This window comes from Myotis myotis, unplaced genomic scaffold, assembly GCF_014108235.1.
Source record: "Myotis myotis isolate mMyoMyo1 unplaced genomic scaffold, mMyoMyo1.p scaffold_m19_p_4, whole genome shotgun sequence".
Classification (NCBI taxonomy): domain Eukaryota; kingdom Metazoa; phylum Chordata; class Mammalia; order Chiroptera; family Vespertilionidae; genus Myotis; species Myotis myotis.
The window spans coordinates 83,411,926-83,428,499 of NW_023416346.1; positions in this window are offsets into that span (position 1 = coordinate 83,411,926).

Below are 16,574 nucleotides of genomic sequence, written 5' to 3' on the forward strand. Positions count from 1 at the left end.
ATTGCAAAAAGAACTCTAGAAGGGAAAAAACCCTCAAATTAACAAAAATGCTTACCTATAGGGAGAGGGAAGGGAGATTAGAAGGGGTTGGAAGTGAGACTTATCAACATATTGCATTATGGCTCTGGCCGGGTAGCTCAATTGGTTAGAACGTCATCCTGATATGCCTGATACGCTGAGGTTGTGGGTTGGATCCCCAGTCAGGGCACATGCAAGAATCAATCAATGAATGCATAAATAAGTGGAACAACAAATCGATGTTTCTCTCGCTCACTTTCTCTCCCTCCCTCTATCTAAAAATCAATAAAATATATATTTTTTAAAATTTAAAAATAGATATATTGCATTAAGTGAGCTAATAAGTGTGGATGGAATGATAGAAATAGAAAAATATTGTAAAACCTCTTATGAAATAATTGTGTCATGCAATGATTATCATTGATTACTAAAACCATGAGGTGAAAGGTCGATGTGGAATGTCACAATGAAAAAGATCAGGCTATCACCACCCACACTTTCAATCAATCTTACAAGTAGTAAAATGGGGATAGCCCCAATGTGCTACCTATAAAGTATTCTTTCCTCTAAAGTTGATCCTGAATCTAAACAAGGCTCTGGCTAACTTCCAGTTTACAGGAAATAGGAGGAATAAAGAAACAAGATAGACACCATGAGAAGGCTAACAGACAAACACAGAATATGGGACTTTTACAAGATTCTTCAAGAAGACAATGGTATTTTAAAAATAGGGGAAAGAGAAAGGGAGAACTGTTCTAGATTAAAATAATTATAGAATGCCATAAACCAACTGTAAAAAAAATTTTGAAGGCAATGGGGGAAATTTGACTATGGACTGAATATCAGATGACACTAAGGGATGATAGCCATTTTTTAAGTGTGATATTGGCTTTATTGTTATGTAAGAAAATGGTCATTTTTTTAGACGTGAGATACATAAGGGTGAAATTTGTTTTAAAATATTTCTGCTAAAAAAAGGGAAAAGTTGGAATAGATGAAACAAATGGCAGTATCTTGATAATTGTTAAACCCAGGTGACATTTATGGAGGTTCATTATACTATTCTCTCTAGTTTGTGTATGTTTAAAATGTTTCATAACATTTTTTTAAAAACATTCCAACAACTCCTCACCTCAGCGGAAAATCTAAAGCCAACACATTGGCTTATGAGGTTCTACTTGATCTAGTGCTTGTCTACCTCTCTCACCTTGATACTGGGTGGCACCAGGGAGGCTAAGGGAGGTTTCAACCCCATCCAGGTTCCTGTCATGGCCCAAGAAGGAATTTGAGAGTGTGGCAGAAGGATTTAGCAAAGCACAGCAAATTTATTAAAGTGATACTACGTATTTAAGAAGTGAGGGCAGTTGACATCAGAGAATCAGATGTCCCAATGGGGTCTGGGTATAAGGTTTTTATTATACATGGGAAGGATGGGATAAGGTGGTCCTCTGCTTTTCACGCTGGTGGGGTGACTGCCCATGCAGCTGGTCCTTGTCTCTCTTCTCCAGATAGCAATTTTGTTTGGTCTCCCAATTCGAGGTAATTAGGGAGGTGGACGCAGGGAACAGGTGGTCAGTGAAGGTCTGGTCTATGATGTTTCAGCCAAGATGGAGAAGGGGAGGGGTGGAGCTTGAGTTCTTTGCTCCCTCATCTAACTTTCCTGCCTCCCATCTCATCTTCCATCCTCCCAGTTCACTCCACTCTAACAAGTTACCAGGCAATCTTGTTGTTCTCTGAGTCTGCCAAGTAGATTTCCTCTCAGGCTTTTTGTTCTCACTGGTACCTCCACTAGGACTGATCTACCCCCAATGTTAACATGACTGGCTGCCTCACTTCATTCAGATGTCTGTTCAAATAGAACCTTTCCAAGGAAGTTCTCCCTCACCACTCTTGCTGAAATAGAACTCCTCATCACACACCCACCCCTTATTGACTTTCTTTTTCTTCATGGCACTTATCAGTATCTGGTGGTGTTGCTTGCTTGATAAATGTTGTGAGGCAGGGTCTTTGTTTTATTCAGTGCTACATCTAGAACAGTGCCTGTCACATAGTAAGAATGTCATAAGCATTTATTAAAATAGTGAAAAAAATCATGTTGTGATAGCTTGAAAACACTGAGTGAGGTGGGACAGATAGCAATTCAGCCTCACACATTTGCTGAACTGATAATCCTCTACAAACAGCAGGGGTTGTAATGACCTGTATACGTCATGTGGTGTGAGAGATCTTGGGGATAAGGAGTGAGGCATCTCCCAGACTCTGCTTGTGTTCAGGGAGGACTTGTTTGCACAGATGCTTTTGGCCTGTGGCCCCTGGCTTACCTCCAGGCAGTTGGGTTTGCCAAGAAGGTGGAGTCCCCCTCCAGCTTATCATCTTAACTGCTTTGTTTTCTGACTCACCAGTTCCCTGTCCTACACCATCCCTAAGCTCAATTTGCCTCCAGTTACTGGGGGAAAGAACACTAGTTATTGGGAAAAAGCTCCACCAGGTCCTGAGATCCTGCGATCCTGAGATTAGGCTCTAAAAATGTCTTAGTTTTTCCTCAGATATTATGCCTTGAGACTGTGGTGGTTTCTTTGTGGATACCCCAAAAGGGTGTTCCCTATGATAGTCTTGGACCTGGGAGCTCTTTCCTCCCTCCAAAAAGGAAACCTCCCCCTCATCTATTTTCCCTCCAACCTCTCTCCATTGGACCTCTTGATACTCTCTTGTTATGTTATGCAGCCTCAAGACAGAAATGAGCTTGGGCTTGTGGCACTTGAGGAAAGCCTGTTCAGGGATGCCTGAGCAGAGTCCCCATTCAGCTCAACAAATTCTGAGGGACCTTGGCCACTGATTTTGTTGCACACTCAGACAACAGTGTTGTGCTTTGGGTTTGGCTCTTGCTTTTGCCTAGAAAACACCAAGGCCAAGGAAAAGCTTCATGAGGGAAGAGAACATGAGGGAACTATAAGCAGAGAGACTAAACCCTGAGCCAATTTCCTGAGGTTCCCACATTTTCTTCTGCTATTTTTATGGTTTAGAGCTTTACATTAAATTCTTAAATCTATATTTGCCAATGTCATATCTGATAAGGGCCTAATCTCCAAAATTTATAGGGAACTCATACAACTTAACAAAAGGAAGATAAACAATCCAATCAAAAAATGGGCAAAGGACCTAAATAGACACCTTTCAAAAGAGGACATTCAGAAAGCCAAGAGACATATGAAAACATGCTCAAAGTCACTAATCATCCGAGAGATGCAAATCAAAACAACAATGAGGTACCATCTCACACCTGTCAGACTGGCTATCATCAACAAATCAACAAACGACAAGTGCTGGAGAGGATGTGGAGAAAAAGGAACACTTGTGCACTGCTGGTGGGAATGCAGACTGGTGCAGCCACTATGGAAGACAGTATGGAGTTTCCTTAAAAAACTGAAAATGGAACTCCCATTTGACCCTGTGATCCCACTTCTAGGAATATATCCCAAGAAACCAGAAACACCAATCAGAAAGGATATATGCACCCCTATGTTCATAGCAGCACAATTCACCATAGCTAAGATCTGGAAACAGCCTAAGTGCCCATCAGTAGATGAATGGATTAGAAAACTGTGGTACATCTACACGATGGAATACTATGCTGCTCTAAAAAGGAAGGAACTCTTACCATTTGCAATGTCATGGATGGAACTGGAGAGCATTATGCTAAGTGAAATAAGCCAGTCAATGAAGGAAAAATACCACATGATCTCACTCATTCATGGATAATAGAGACCATTATAAACTTTTGAACAATAATAGATACAGAGGCAGAGCTGCCTCAAACAGATTGTCAAACTGCAGCAGGAAGGCCGGGGAGGGTTGCGGGGCAGGAGGTAGGGGGGTAAGAGATCAACCAAAGGACTTGTATGCATGCATATAAGCATAACAAGTGGACATAAGACATTGGGGGATAGGGGAGGCTAGGGGACTGTCTAGGGCGGGGGGATAAAATGGACACATATGTAATACCCTTTGTAATACTTTAAGCAATAAAAATTAAAAAAAAAATTCTTAAATCTAATTAGAATGTAAAGGGTGGGGCAAAAGTAGGTTTACAGTTGTGAGTATGCAAAACACAGTTTATTCTTGTATTATTATTTATTATTGTACTGTTTTTTGGGGGTTTTTTTGTGTGTTTTTTTAAAATTAAATCTTTATTGTTCAGATCATTACATTTGTTCCTCTTTTTCCCCCCCATAACTCCCCTCCTCCCAGTTCCTGCCCCACCCTCGGCCCTCACTCCCCACCCACTGTCCTCATCCATAGGTGCACGATTTTTGTCCAGTCTCTTCCCGCATCTCCCACACCCCTTTCCCCCCCAAGAATAGTCAGTCCATTCCCTTTCTATGTCCCTGATTCTATTATAATCACCAGTTCATTCTGTTCATCAGATTATTTATTCACTTGATTCTTAGATTCACTTGTTGATAGATGCATATTTGTTGTTCATAATTTGTATCTTTACCTTTTTCTTCCTCTTCTTCTTCTTAAAGGATACCTTTCAGCATTTCATATAATACTGGTTTGGTGGTGATGAACTCCTTTAGCTTTTCCTTATCTGTGAAGCTCTTTATCTGACCTTCAATTCTGAATGATAGCTTTGCTGGATAAAGTAATCTTGGTTGTAGGTTCTTGGTATTCATCACTTTGAATATTTCTTGCCACTCCCTTCTGGCCTGCAAAGTTTCTGTTGAGAAATCAGCTGACAGTCGTATGGGTATTCCCTTGTAGGTAACTGAGTTTCTTTCTCTTGCTGCTTTTAAGATTCTCTCTTTTTCTTTTGCTCTTGGCATTTTAATTATGATGTGTCTTGGTGTGGTCCTCTTTGGATTCCTTTTGTTTGGGGTTCTCTGCGCTTCCTGGACCTGTAAGTCTATTTCTTTCACCAGGTGGGGGAAGTTTTCTGTCATTATTTCTTCAAATAGGTTTTCAATATCTTGCTCTCTCTCATCTTCTGGCACTCCTATAATTCTGATGTTGGTACGTTTGAAGCTGTCCCAGAGGCTCCTTACACTATCTTCGTATTTTCGGATTCTTTTTTCATTTTGCTTTTCCGGTTGGGTGTTTTTTGCTTCTTCCCATTTCAAATCTTTGACTTGATTCTTGCGCTCCTCTGGTCTGCTGTTGGGAGTCTGTATAGTATTCTTTATTTCAGTCGGTGTATGCTTAATTTCTAATTGGTTCTTTATCACAACATCGAGGGTCTCATTAGATTTCTCGAGGATCTCATTAAGTTTATCGGCGGCTTCTAGACAGTTCTTGAGAGACCTTAAAAGTGTGGTTCTGAACTCTATAGCTTCCATTGACAATTTTTTCCTGTTTCTTTGTCTCTGCATTTTGTTATGCTTTCTTGGTGCCCCCCCTAGTGGTCTTTGTGCGCAGTCTTGTAGTTAAGCCTTGATTGTTGTAGCTAATAGTAGGGGGGATTTGACCTCCAGGCCAAGTGGCTGTGAGAATCAGCTGTGTCTGCAGTGAGAGAACTTCTGTCCTGTAGGGAGGTGCTAATCTAGCCTTTGCCTGAGGCTATCCGGCAAATGCCTCTGTGCAGGGCTTGGGCGGGGCGGTCCCACGGGATCAACGGGGTGGGCCAGAGTGAGCAGTTATGGCAGCTCTCAGTCCCGTCCCTAGGAGCTCTGCCTCTCTGAGTCCCAGCAACCACTGCAAACCTCGGAGAGAAAGCTGCACTCGCTCTGACCGAAGCCAGACAGTCCCGCTTCTCCCGTTTGAGTCAGGGTCCCTAAAGACTAGCCTGGATCTGGAGCTCAGAGTCTGCGACTCCCTCCCGATTGAAAACCCCAACCGCGCCCTCCGCTGCCAGCCCGCTCCGCGCACTCCGCACCTCAGAATTTGACTTCAGCACTGCGCCTCCTCTGAGTCTCGGTATGCGTTTCTCTTTCCTCCTAGTTGTAGGACTTCCACTCAGCCAGCGTTCCTGTGGTTCTGGGTGATGTCCGTTCCGTCTTTTAGTTTCACTTTTGAAGTAGTTGTTCGAGGCAGCAAACTCCGGCGTTAACCTATGCCGCCATCTTGGTTCTCCCATAGTTTTAAATAAAACTATTGTACTGTTTTTCATATGAACAACTGCAAACCTACTTTTGCCCCACCCTGTATTTAGGTATACAATATCAAGTGACATTATAGCTCATCACCTCAGATATATATTTCCACTATAATACCATTTATTGAACAATCAACCCCTTCCCATTTATTTGTGAGGCCTTCTATATCTTGTGTTCAGTATAGGCATAGCTTGTTTTATTGCACTTTGCAGATACTGCATTTTCATCAACATTGAAGCAAGAACCTCCACCAGCAAAAATATTATACCTTGCCAAAGACTCAGATAATGGTTGGCATTGTTTAGCAATAAAATATTTTTAATTAAGTTAGGTACATTTTTTTGACATAATGCTATTGCACACTTAATAGACTGCCATATAGAGTGAACATAATTTTTATATGCACTAGGAAACAAAAAAATTGTGTAATACCCTTTATTGTGGTGGTCTGGAACTGAACCTGCAATATTCCCAAGATATGGCATGGATAGACTTATATGATATAGATATAGTAAATCAGTCTATCTATCTATCTATCTATCTATCTATCTATCTATCTGTCATCTATCATCTATCTATCTCTGTTTCTGTGTATTCCATTGACCTATGTATCTATTATTGTACCAATAATATTCTGTTTTAATGTTTGAATATTTATAATGTGTTTTAACATCTAGTTGTGCTAGTTCCTCCTCATTACTCTTCATTTTCAAAAATTGCCTGGGTATTTTTGATGAATTTTAGAATAGCTTCAAGTGCCAAAATCCTATTAGAATTTTAATTGGCAGTGCATTAAGCATTCAATTTAATTTGGAAATAATATCTTCACAATAATGAGTTTTCTTATCCAGGAACATGGTATATCTCTCCATTTATTTACCCATTCCTTTATATATCACAATAAAATTTTATAATCTTTTATTTAGTCTATTTTAATTGCTTATTATTAGTTTACAGGAAAATTGATTTTTTCATATATTATCATGTATTTAGCTACACTGCACTGAACTCATCAGTTCTAACAATTTCTCAGTTTATTCTCTTGAGTTTTTAAACAATCAGTGTTTGCAAGTAACTTGTAGACTCTTGGTTCCTGGACTAAGTTCAGTAACTAAGCTCTCATAAGATAAACTCATATTATATTGTTACAATATAATACAGGCATACTTTGAGACATTGTAGGTTGAGTTCTAGACCATTGTGATAAAGGCAGTATCACAATAAATCAAGTTGTAATCTTTTTGCTGGTGGAGGATCAGTCTTGCCTTTGATTTGTAAAAAAATGTAACATTGTTACCAAACCAAAGTCCATGTGCTCATGCTTGAAAGGCCAAAACTCAAAACATCAGAGTTTGGAATAAGGAAAGGTTTAGTGATCGAGAAGGTGCCAATGGATAAGGTAGGAGACTTAATGATGCCTCAAATCCATCTTGTTTAATGGACCAGGCCAAGGGTTGGGGGAACAGGTCTGTGAAAGTGCAAATTTTAACTGGAAAAACTTGGAATTTGGCCATTTAGAGTAAAGGGGCGTCCACACTGGATCTTCCTGTACAATAGACCCATTGGCTTCTGAAAAGGTTCCAGTGTTCAAATTCCAGTTATGTCCAGGTCCCTTGGTTCTCTGTGTGGGTGTGGGGGATGGGAGTGGGAGGCAAGAGACTTTGGTTCTGGGTGCAACTGGAGGCCAATGTTCTCTCCTCTGCACGTGCTGCAGCTATGTGACTTATGGTTTTGGTCTGTTGTCTCTGGACAACTCAGCACCTCATCAAACAGTATAGGACTATTTTGACCTGGTTTTGTAGTTGCAACATCTATGAAGCCCAATAAAGCAAAACACAATAAAACAAGGGATGCCTGTTCATTGGAATTTGTTCATAAAAACTCATCTCACACTGTAAAAATACCAAATTTGATAATGAAAAGAAAATCCAAATATATATATATTTTTTAAAAAAAACCTTTATTAACTATGCAAAACAAAACACTAAATAGAAATTCTGTGTCATAAATACTTCTTTTGGAGGTTATTTTCCCTCATGGGCTGGTTTGTCTAAGATGTCCATTGTGATTATATGAAAAAACAAAACAAAACACTGAATTGTATACTTTAAAAAGATGAATTATATGGTCTGTGAATTATGTTTCATAAGAATACAAGTTATTGAAGTTTGGAATTAAAGTGTTACATTGTGAAGCCAAGGCCTGCATGGCCTTGGGTTCAAAGACTTGGAGAAAGGGCTGACCTGCAAATTAAAACACAAGACAAGAAATATAAATTTGAAATTATGGGGGAAGCCAGTAGTGAGCTCGGTACAAGAGACCAAGTTCCACTGAGTCTCCATTCCCATCTGCTTTTATTTACTAGAATACACAATTGCCTTTCAGGAATGCCAACAGACATATCAAAGGTGATTGTTTAGTGAGCAGTAAGATTATCAGGTTGGGGGGTTTGCTTCCAGTGATGGCGAACCTATGACACGCGTGTCAGAGGTGACACGCGAACTCATTTTTTGGTTGATTTTTCTTTGTTAAATGGCATTTAAATATATAAAATAATTATCAAAAATATACATCTTTGTTTTACTATGGTTGCAAATATCAAAAAATGTCTATATGTGACACGGCACCAGAGTTAAGTTAGGGTTTTTCAAAATGCTGACACGCCTAGCTCAAAAGGTTCACCATCACTGCTTTAGGCCATTGAGTCATCAGTAGGTAATAAAATGCAAATATTCACCCTGTGAATGTCAAAGAGCCCAATTCAGCCTTCTGACTGGATTTCTCGCATTTATAGTAATTACTGTTGATCTTAGTTCTCAGCATCACATTTTTCTGCTAAATATTCCTTGAATAAACATAGGTATTCTTTATTACTCTCAGGACTTCCCAAGTGTATTTTAGAATAGAGTCATCTTTCTGGAAAGTTTTTGTTGATGACATGTGTATTGACACATGGCTAATATATGGAGCAGGCTCATTTCTATGGCAACTCTAACAGTGACCTCTTGCTCTGTCATTTCAATAAAATCTTTATAACTGAATTCCTTTGAGAATCTACCAATTCAAATGCCTCTGCTTTGTACCCAGGCCTTGATTTGTATTTCTTGGAATTATAGATTTGTGATAACATTAGATTACAAAAGTCCTGTTTCATTGATATTAGACACCTATTTGGACAGAGTTGCCTTCCTCTTCAATGAATTCAGTTAACTTTGCCAGGAACTTGTTCAATGCTTCTGTGATGGGACCTGCAGATACCCCCTCTGCCAATTCTGATGTTACAACAAACAGTTCTCATCTTTTCCCTGTTAAATCAGAAGTACACTTTGCTCAGGATAAATTGTTTTCCATGGAGAGCTCATGCTGGTTGTTTTTGTGTGTTCTTTAAGCAAGATTATGTGTTTTTTGTTGTTTTTGTTTTTTGCTTTTTTTTTGTTTTTGGTCCAATTTGTTGCTTGGCTCATTATGCATTAATGGAGTCAAAATACAATATTTTAATTTTAAGTTATAGCTTTTCTTTTTTTACTGATTTTTTTCATATATTGGGGAGAGTAAAAAAAAATTAAAGAAAGGTGACCAAAATAATTGAAGAGTGTTTTTAAAAGGGATGAGATATTGTTACTTCCCTATACAAAACTTTTCAGTGGTTTTCCAATAACTCAGAATAGCATCCAAAGTACTTACCATGACCTCCAACACCTTGTGTAATTCGATTCCTGCTTATCTCTCCCACCCTATTCTTATTCTTCTCCCACACTTCAGCTTATTATCAATTGACTAGGGGCCCGGTGCTGGAAGATTTGTGCACTGGGGAGTAGGGGTCGGGGGGGGGGGGGTCCCTCAGCCTGACCTGCACCCTCTCCAATCTGGGATCCCTCAGGGAAGCCCTCTCCAATCCGGGAGTTTCTGTCTGTCTTTGCAATCATATGAGTGAATTGTCTGAGACCCCAACCCAGTTTGGTTTGTTGCTCACAGAATAATAGAGGCATTTTTTTTTCTTTGCTCCATTGGTGGAGATTTCCTGGAAGTTTTAGGATATCTTCCCTTTAATTTTTCCTAGACACTCTGATTTTACTTATGTCTCTCACCTTTGCTTTCCCTCCATCCCCAACCACAACAGTGCTCTAGGCTCACTTTGCTCTAGTGTCTAGGAGAGCCATCTGCCACCAGAACTATGATTCCCAGCATTCCTGGTGCTCCCCGTGCTCTGCGCTTCTGCTTCCAGTCCTGGGGCTGCCACCAAAACTACTATTCCCAGAATTCCTGGTGCTCCCCATGCTATGGGTTTTTTCCAACCAAGGGAGCCACATCCCCCCAAGCCTCTGGCTCTCCTGCTCTGTTCTCTGTCCAGTGACTAAGGGAGCCATGTCCCCACAAGGGAGTGACCGAAGGAGCCACATCCCTCCAAGCTGCCGGCTCTCCCACTCTGTTTTGTGTATGCAAATTACCCACTGTCTTCTTCTGGTTAATTTGCATACCCACACCTCATTGGCTGGTGGGCGTACTTGGGCATGGCTTAGGCATGGCTTGGGCATGGCTTGAGCGTAGTGGAGGAATGCTAATCTGCATGTTTCTCTTTTATTATATAGGACTAGAGGCCCGGTGCACAAAAATTTGTGCACTCGGGGGGGGGGAGGGGGGTCCCTCAGCCTGGCCTGTGCCCTCTCGCAGTCTGGGACCCCTCGGGAGATAACAACCTGCTGGCTTAGGCCTGCTCCCGGGTGGCAGAGGGCAGGCCCAATCCCTAGGTGCAGCCCCTGGTTGGGCTCAGAGCAGGGCCGATTGGGGTGTTGGGGCGCCACCCCCTGTCATGCACAGAGCAGGGCAGATTGGGAGGTTGTGATGCTGCCCTCAGTCACGCTCAGGGTAGGGCCGATTGGGGGGTTGGGGCACCGCCCCCATCACACTCAAGGCAGGGTCGATGGGGAGGTTGCGGCACCACCCCCTGTCACGCACAGAGCAGGGCCAATCAGGGGGTTGGGGCACTGCCCCCTGTCACTCACAGAGCAGGGTCGATCAGGGGGTTGGGGAGCTCCCCCCTGTCACGGACAGAGCAGGGCCCACCAGGGGGTTGGGGAGCTCCCCCCTGTCACACACAGAGCAGGGCCGATAGGGGAGTTGGGGCACTGCCTCCTGTCACACACAGAGCAGGGCGGATTGGGGGTTGGGGCGCCACACCCTGTCATACTCAGGGCAGGGCCGATGGGGAGGTTATGGCTCTACCCTGTCACACACAGAGCAGGCCCCTGGGGGGCAGTTGGGGCGCCGCCCTCTATCATCCACAGAGCAGGTCCGATCAGGGGGCTGGGGCGCCGCCACTGTCACACTCAGGGCAGGGTCGATGGGGAGGTTATGGCTCTACCCCATCACACACAGAGCAGGGCCCATGCGGGGGGTTGGGGTGCCGCACCCTGTCACACACAGAGCCGCAGGGTGATCAGGGGGTTGGGGAGCTCCCCCCATCAGGCTCAGAGCAGGGCTGATCAGGGGGTTGGGGTGCCTTCCCCTGTCATGAACAGAGCAGGGCGGATAGGGAGGTTGTGGCCCCGCCCCCTGTCACACACAGAGCCGCAGGGCAATCAGGGGGTTTGGGCACTGCCCCCTGTCACGCTGATCCCGGTGCCGGGAGGCCTCACGGCTCCGCTGATCCCAGTGCTGGGAGGTATATTACACTTTTAATATATAGGATAGAGGCTTGGTGCACGTTTGGGGGCTGGCTGGTTTGCCCTGAAGGGTGTCCAGGACCAGGGTGGGGGTCCCCACTGGGGTGCCTGGCCAGTCTGGGTGAGGGGCTGAAGGCTGTTTTCAGGCTGGCAGGTGACTGAAGCTCCCAACCGCTCCTTTTTTTCTTCTTTTTTTAATGCTGGGCCAGCTTTAGCTCTGAGGCTTGGCTCCAGCTCTTAGGCCTCGGCTGCTGAAACCAGGTATTTGGTTTGTTTGGGTTCTATAATCAAAACACTGTTTCAACTCCAGCTCTAAGATCCCGGCCGGCTGAAAGCAGGTTTCTGGGGTCTTGTTTAGCGTCTATATTTGTAACAATGTTTCAAACTGCAAGCTCAGAGGCCGGCAGCAGCAGGCGGGGAACGTTGGAGTCCTCTGTCACTGAAGCAAGCAAGCCTCATGTTTGCTTCAAGCTGCCTGGCTGCCGGCCGCCATCTTAGCTGGCAGTTAATTTGCATATTGCCCTGATTAGCCAATGGGAAGGGTAGCAGAGGTATGGCTAATTACCATGTTTCTCTTTTATTAGATATTTTCTCTTTTATTAGATAGGATGTTGTATCAGTGTAAATAAGTATTTGGGTATTACTAGGGGGACTTTAGTTTTGATAATAAAGGAATAACTTTTAAACATAATTTTGTTGCCTTCCTTCCTATATGTATTCTTCTCAACTCTGTTTCACTTTATGAAAGAGAAAAACACAGGCCCAAGATGGTGTCACTTATGCTAAAGCCTGGATTTAATACCTGACCTAATTGCTGTTTCAACTTCTCCCAGAAACAAAACCTTAAATCAACCAGTCTGGAATTTTCTGGTCAACACCAGTGAAGTAATTTATCAAGATGAATCTTCTTCAACCCCTCCCCATAAAAAGAAGAGGCAATCTGCATGTAAAAAAAACAACAAAAAAACCTTGCCTATTCTTTTCCCCCCAAAGAAAATGTTCTGGTTAGAAAATAATCCTTTTTCTTTCATTAATAGCTCCCTTGCCCCACCTTTCTTCCTATAAAAACCTTCCATTTTGTACAACCCCTTGAACACTCTTCTAGTTGCTAGGTGGGATGCTACCTGATTCATGAATTGCTTAATAAATTGCTTAAGTAGATCTTTAAATGTACTCATTTGAATTTTATTTTTAACAACTTGTTGTTACTTTGGCCAGAAATTTAAAAATAGTGATAAATAACTGTATTGGTAAGGGACATTTTTTTGTTTGTTTCTGATTTTAATAGCAATGTCTATAGGGTTTCAGTATTGTATGGTGTTGGCTATTGATTTGAGATGGATATCATTTATGATATTATAGAAGTATCTTCTAGTCATAGATTTTAGAGTTTTTGTTCAAGAATGGGCATTTATTTTATGTGTTTTTAGTATGTATTAAGGTAATTGCACAGTTTTTCTTTGTTGACCCATTGTTATGTCATAGGAATAGATTTTCTAATATTTAATCATATTTGAATTCTTGGGATAAACCCTTCTTGATAGTTAACCTTCTGTTAAGGGAATTTTAATTCTAATTTTTTCTTATTTTATTCAAGAGATTTACTCGTACATCTTTGTTCATAAGTGATATTATTCTACAGTTTCATTTTTGGCATGTGTGTTGTCTCTGTTTTGGATCAGGTACTGTCAATGAAAACACTTGAAGGAAATGAACCATCTTCGTGGTATTCTCTGAGGGAGGTACAGTGATTCCATTTGCTCTGGATTACACTTTGTACATAATCAAAAATTTATTATTTCCTTATGATTTATATAAAAGTTAATTCAAAATGAATCATGAGCTTAAATGTAAAACATAAAACTAGAAAATTTTAGAAAAACACATGGGAGAAAATCGTGGGGACCTAGGGCTTGGAGAAGTGTTCTTAGACATGACACCAAAACAAGAGCCATGTAGTAGTCTGAATAATGGTTCCCCCCACCAAATGCCCACATTCTAATTCCTGGAATTTTAAAGGGACTTTGCAGATATGATTGAAAGATGGGGAGATTATCCTGAATAATTTATGTGGGCCCAATGTAATCACAAGGGTCCTTATAAGAGGGAGCCAAGAAGGTAAGAGGCAGAGAAGATGTGACAATAAAAGTGGAGTTCGGAATGATGCCTTTGCTGGAAGAGGGTCATGAATCTGACACAATAGGGATTTGGGTCTGAGAATGGAAAAATACTGAAAGTCTAGGAAGCCAAGTTAAGACCAGGTAGCCAGAAAATGTTAAAACCACTCTTCCACATGCACAGTTGATCAAGGTTTGGGCACTATATGATCTTCCTGGGGTGGTGATAATGAGCAACACCACCATTTTCTTTTTTCTCTTTGTTTTGTTTCTTTGTTTGTTTGGTTTCTATTGTTTTAATTTAAAAATACATATTTTTATTGATTTCAGAGAGGAAGGGAGAGGGAGAGAGAGATAGAAACATCAATGATGAGAGAGAATCATTGATCGGTCACCTCCTGCATGCCCTCTACTAGAGATCGAGCCTGTAACCCGGGCATGTGCCCTTGACCAGAATGAAACCTAGGAACCTTCAGTTTGCAAACCAACACTCTATCCACTGAGCCAAACCGGGGAGGGCTATTGTTTTAATTTTTTAAAATTTATCTTTATTGTTGAAAGTATTACCAATGTCCCCTTTTCCCCCAATTGACCCCCTCCACCCCACTCCTGCCCCTCCCCAGGTCTTCACCACACTATTATCTGTCCATGGGCTATACATAGCCTATATAATAAAGAGGGAATATGCAAATTGACCATCACTTCACCACAAAAAGATGGCGGTGCCCACAGTGGAGGTGGGGGGGTTTCCGTAACACAAGATGGCTGCACCCACAGTGGAGGCCGAGTTCCCATAATAAGCCTTAATGAGCAATCAGCAGGGACCTGAGGCTGCGCCCCCCCCCCCAACCCCTCCCATGGGGCTTGACAGGGGACTTCAGGCCGCTCCCCCCACCCTGATGCCAGGCTGGGGGATATGTCCCCCACCCAGCAGGGCTTGACAGGGGACCTCAGGCCACGCTCCTCGCCCTGGTGGGGCTTGATGGGGGACCTCAGGCCATGCCCCTCGCCCCAGCGCCAGGCCAGGGAACCTCAGGCCACTCCCCCAGCCCAGCGGGGTTTGACAGGGGACCTCAGGACATGCCCCCCACCTGATGGGGCTTGACAGGGGACCTCAGGCTGCACCCCCCCGCCCTGTGGGGTTTGACAGGGGACCTGAGGCTGTGCCACGCTCCTGGCACCAGGCCAAGGGACCTGAGGCTGTGCCCCCCTGCCTAGTGGGGTTTGATGGGGGATCCCAGACCATGCCCCCATCCTGGCAGGGCTTGATGGAGGATCTCAGGCTGTGTATCCCACCCGGCAGGGCTTGATGGGGGACCTCAAGGTGTGCCCCTTGCCCCGGTCCAGGCTGGGGAACCTCAGGCCATGCCCCCTGCCCCGGCACTGGGCCAGGGGACCTCAGGCTGCGCTCCCACCCTGGCACCAGGCTGGGGACCTCAGGCCACGCCCCCCTGCCCAGCACCAGGCCAGGGGACCTGAGGCTGCAACCCCACTCAGTGGGGCTTGACAAGGGTGGACTGGCCAGGTCTGGATCTAGCCCAGTGGGGGTGGGGCCCGCCAAGTCTGGGTCTCACACGATTTTGAGGCACAGGTGGGTGGGCAGGGACTTGACTCTGGGTCCCATGGTGCGCCCCAGTCTCTGACAGGAGGAAGATTTTCATTTACATTTTATTAATTTTCTTTCATCTCTGACACTTCTATTATAGAGAAAGGGCAAATAACAATATTAAAATATTTCCTCTAATTAATCCCATTTTAATGTGCATGAATTTCATGCATTGGGCCACTAGTATGCATATAAGCGCATTGGTTAATCTTCTCATGCCCCCCCTTCTCTCTGAAATACATCAGTCTATTGCATGCTTCAATGTCTCTGACTTTTTGTTCATCAGTTTATTTTGTTTATTAAATTCCACATATAAGTGAGATCATATGATACTTGTCTTTCTCTGACTGGCTTATTTCACTTAGCATAATACTCTCCTGGTCCTTCCATGCTGACTCCAGGGATAAGAGATCCTAATTTTTTATAGCTGCTTAGTATTCCATTGGCAACACTACCATCCTGTCCCAACAGTGCAGGTGTGGAGATGCAGATATGGATGCCAAGCAACCTTACAGAAGGAGAAAGTATCCCCACCCTGACATGGAAAATTCCACTCCTGAACCCTACACAAGCCCGCCTTTTTGAGCAAGCCCACTTTGTCCCCAGCTTATAAAAACAGCCTAGCAGAGGCGGTCCCCAAGCCAGTTCAGAGGACCTTCCTTTCTTCTGTACTGCCTCCCTTGTGCTCAAGCATAAGCTTAATAAAATCTGTCTGGAAATCCTCTCGGGTTTCCTCTTGATTTCTATCTTGGGCAATCTAAGAACACCAACACAAGTAACAAAGTGAGGAATGTGAACAGTTTTTAAAAGCAGGAAAAGGCAAAAAATGGATTTTTTCTTAGAGTTTCCAGAAGGAATGCAATCTTGCAAACACCTTGATTTTAGACCAGTGAGACCTTTTTTAGGTTTTTCACTTCCAGAATTGTAAGATAATAAATTTGTTGTTTTAAGTAACTATGTTTGTGGTAGTTTGTTACAACTCCAATGTAAACTGATACATTAACAAAAGGAGGGAAAAGCAGGGTCACTCAAAAACTCAGTTACCTAGGTCACCCTGGGCTTTCTAAAAAGGGAAATT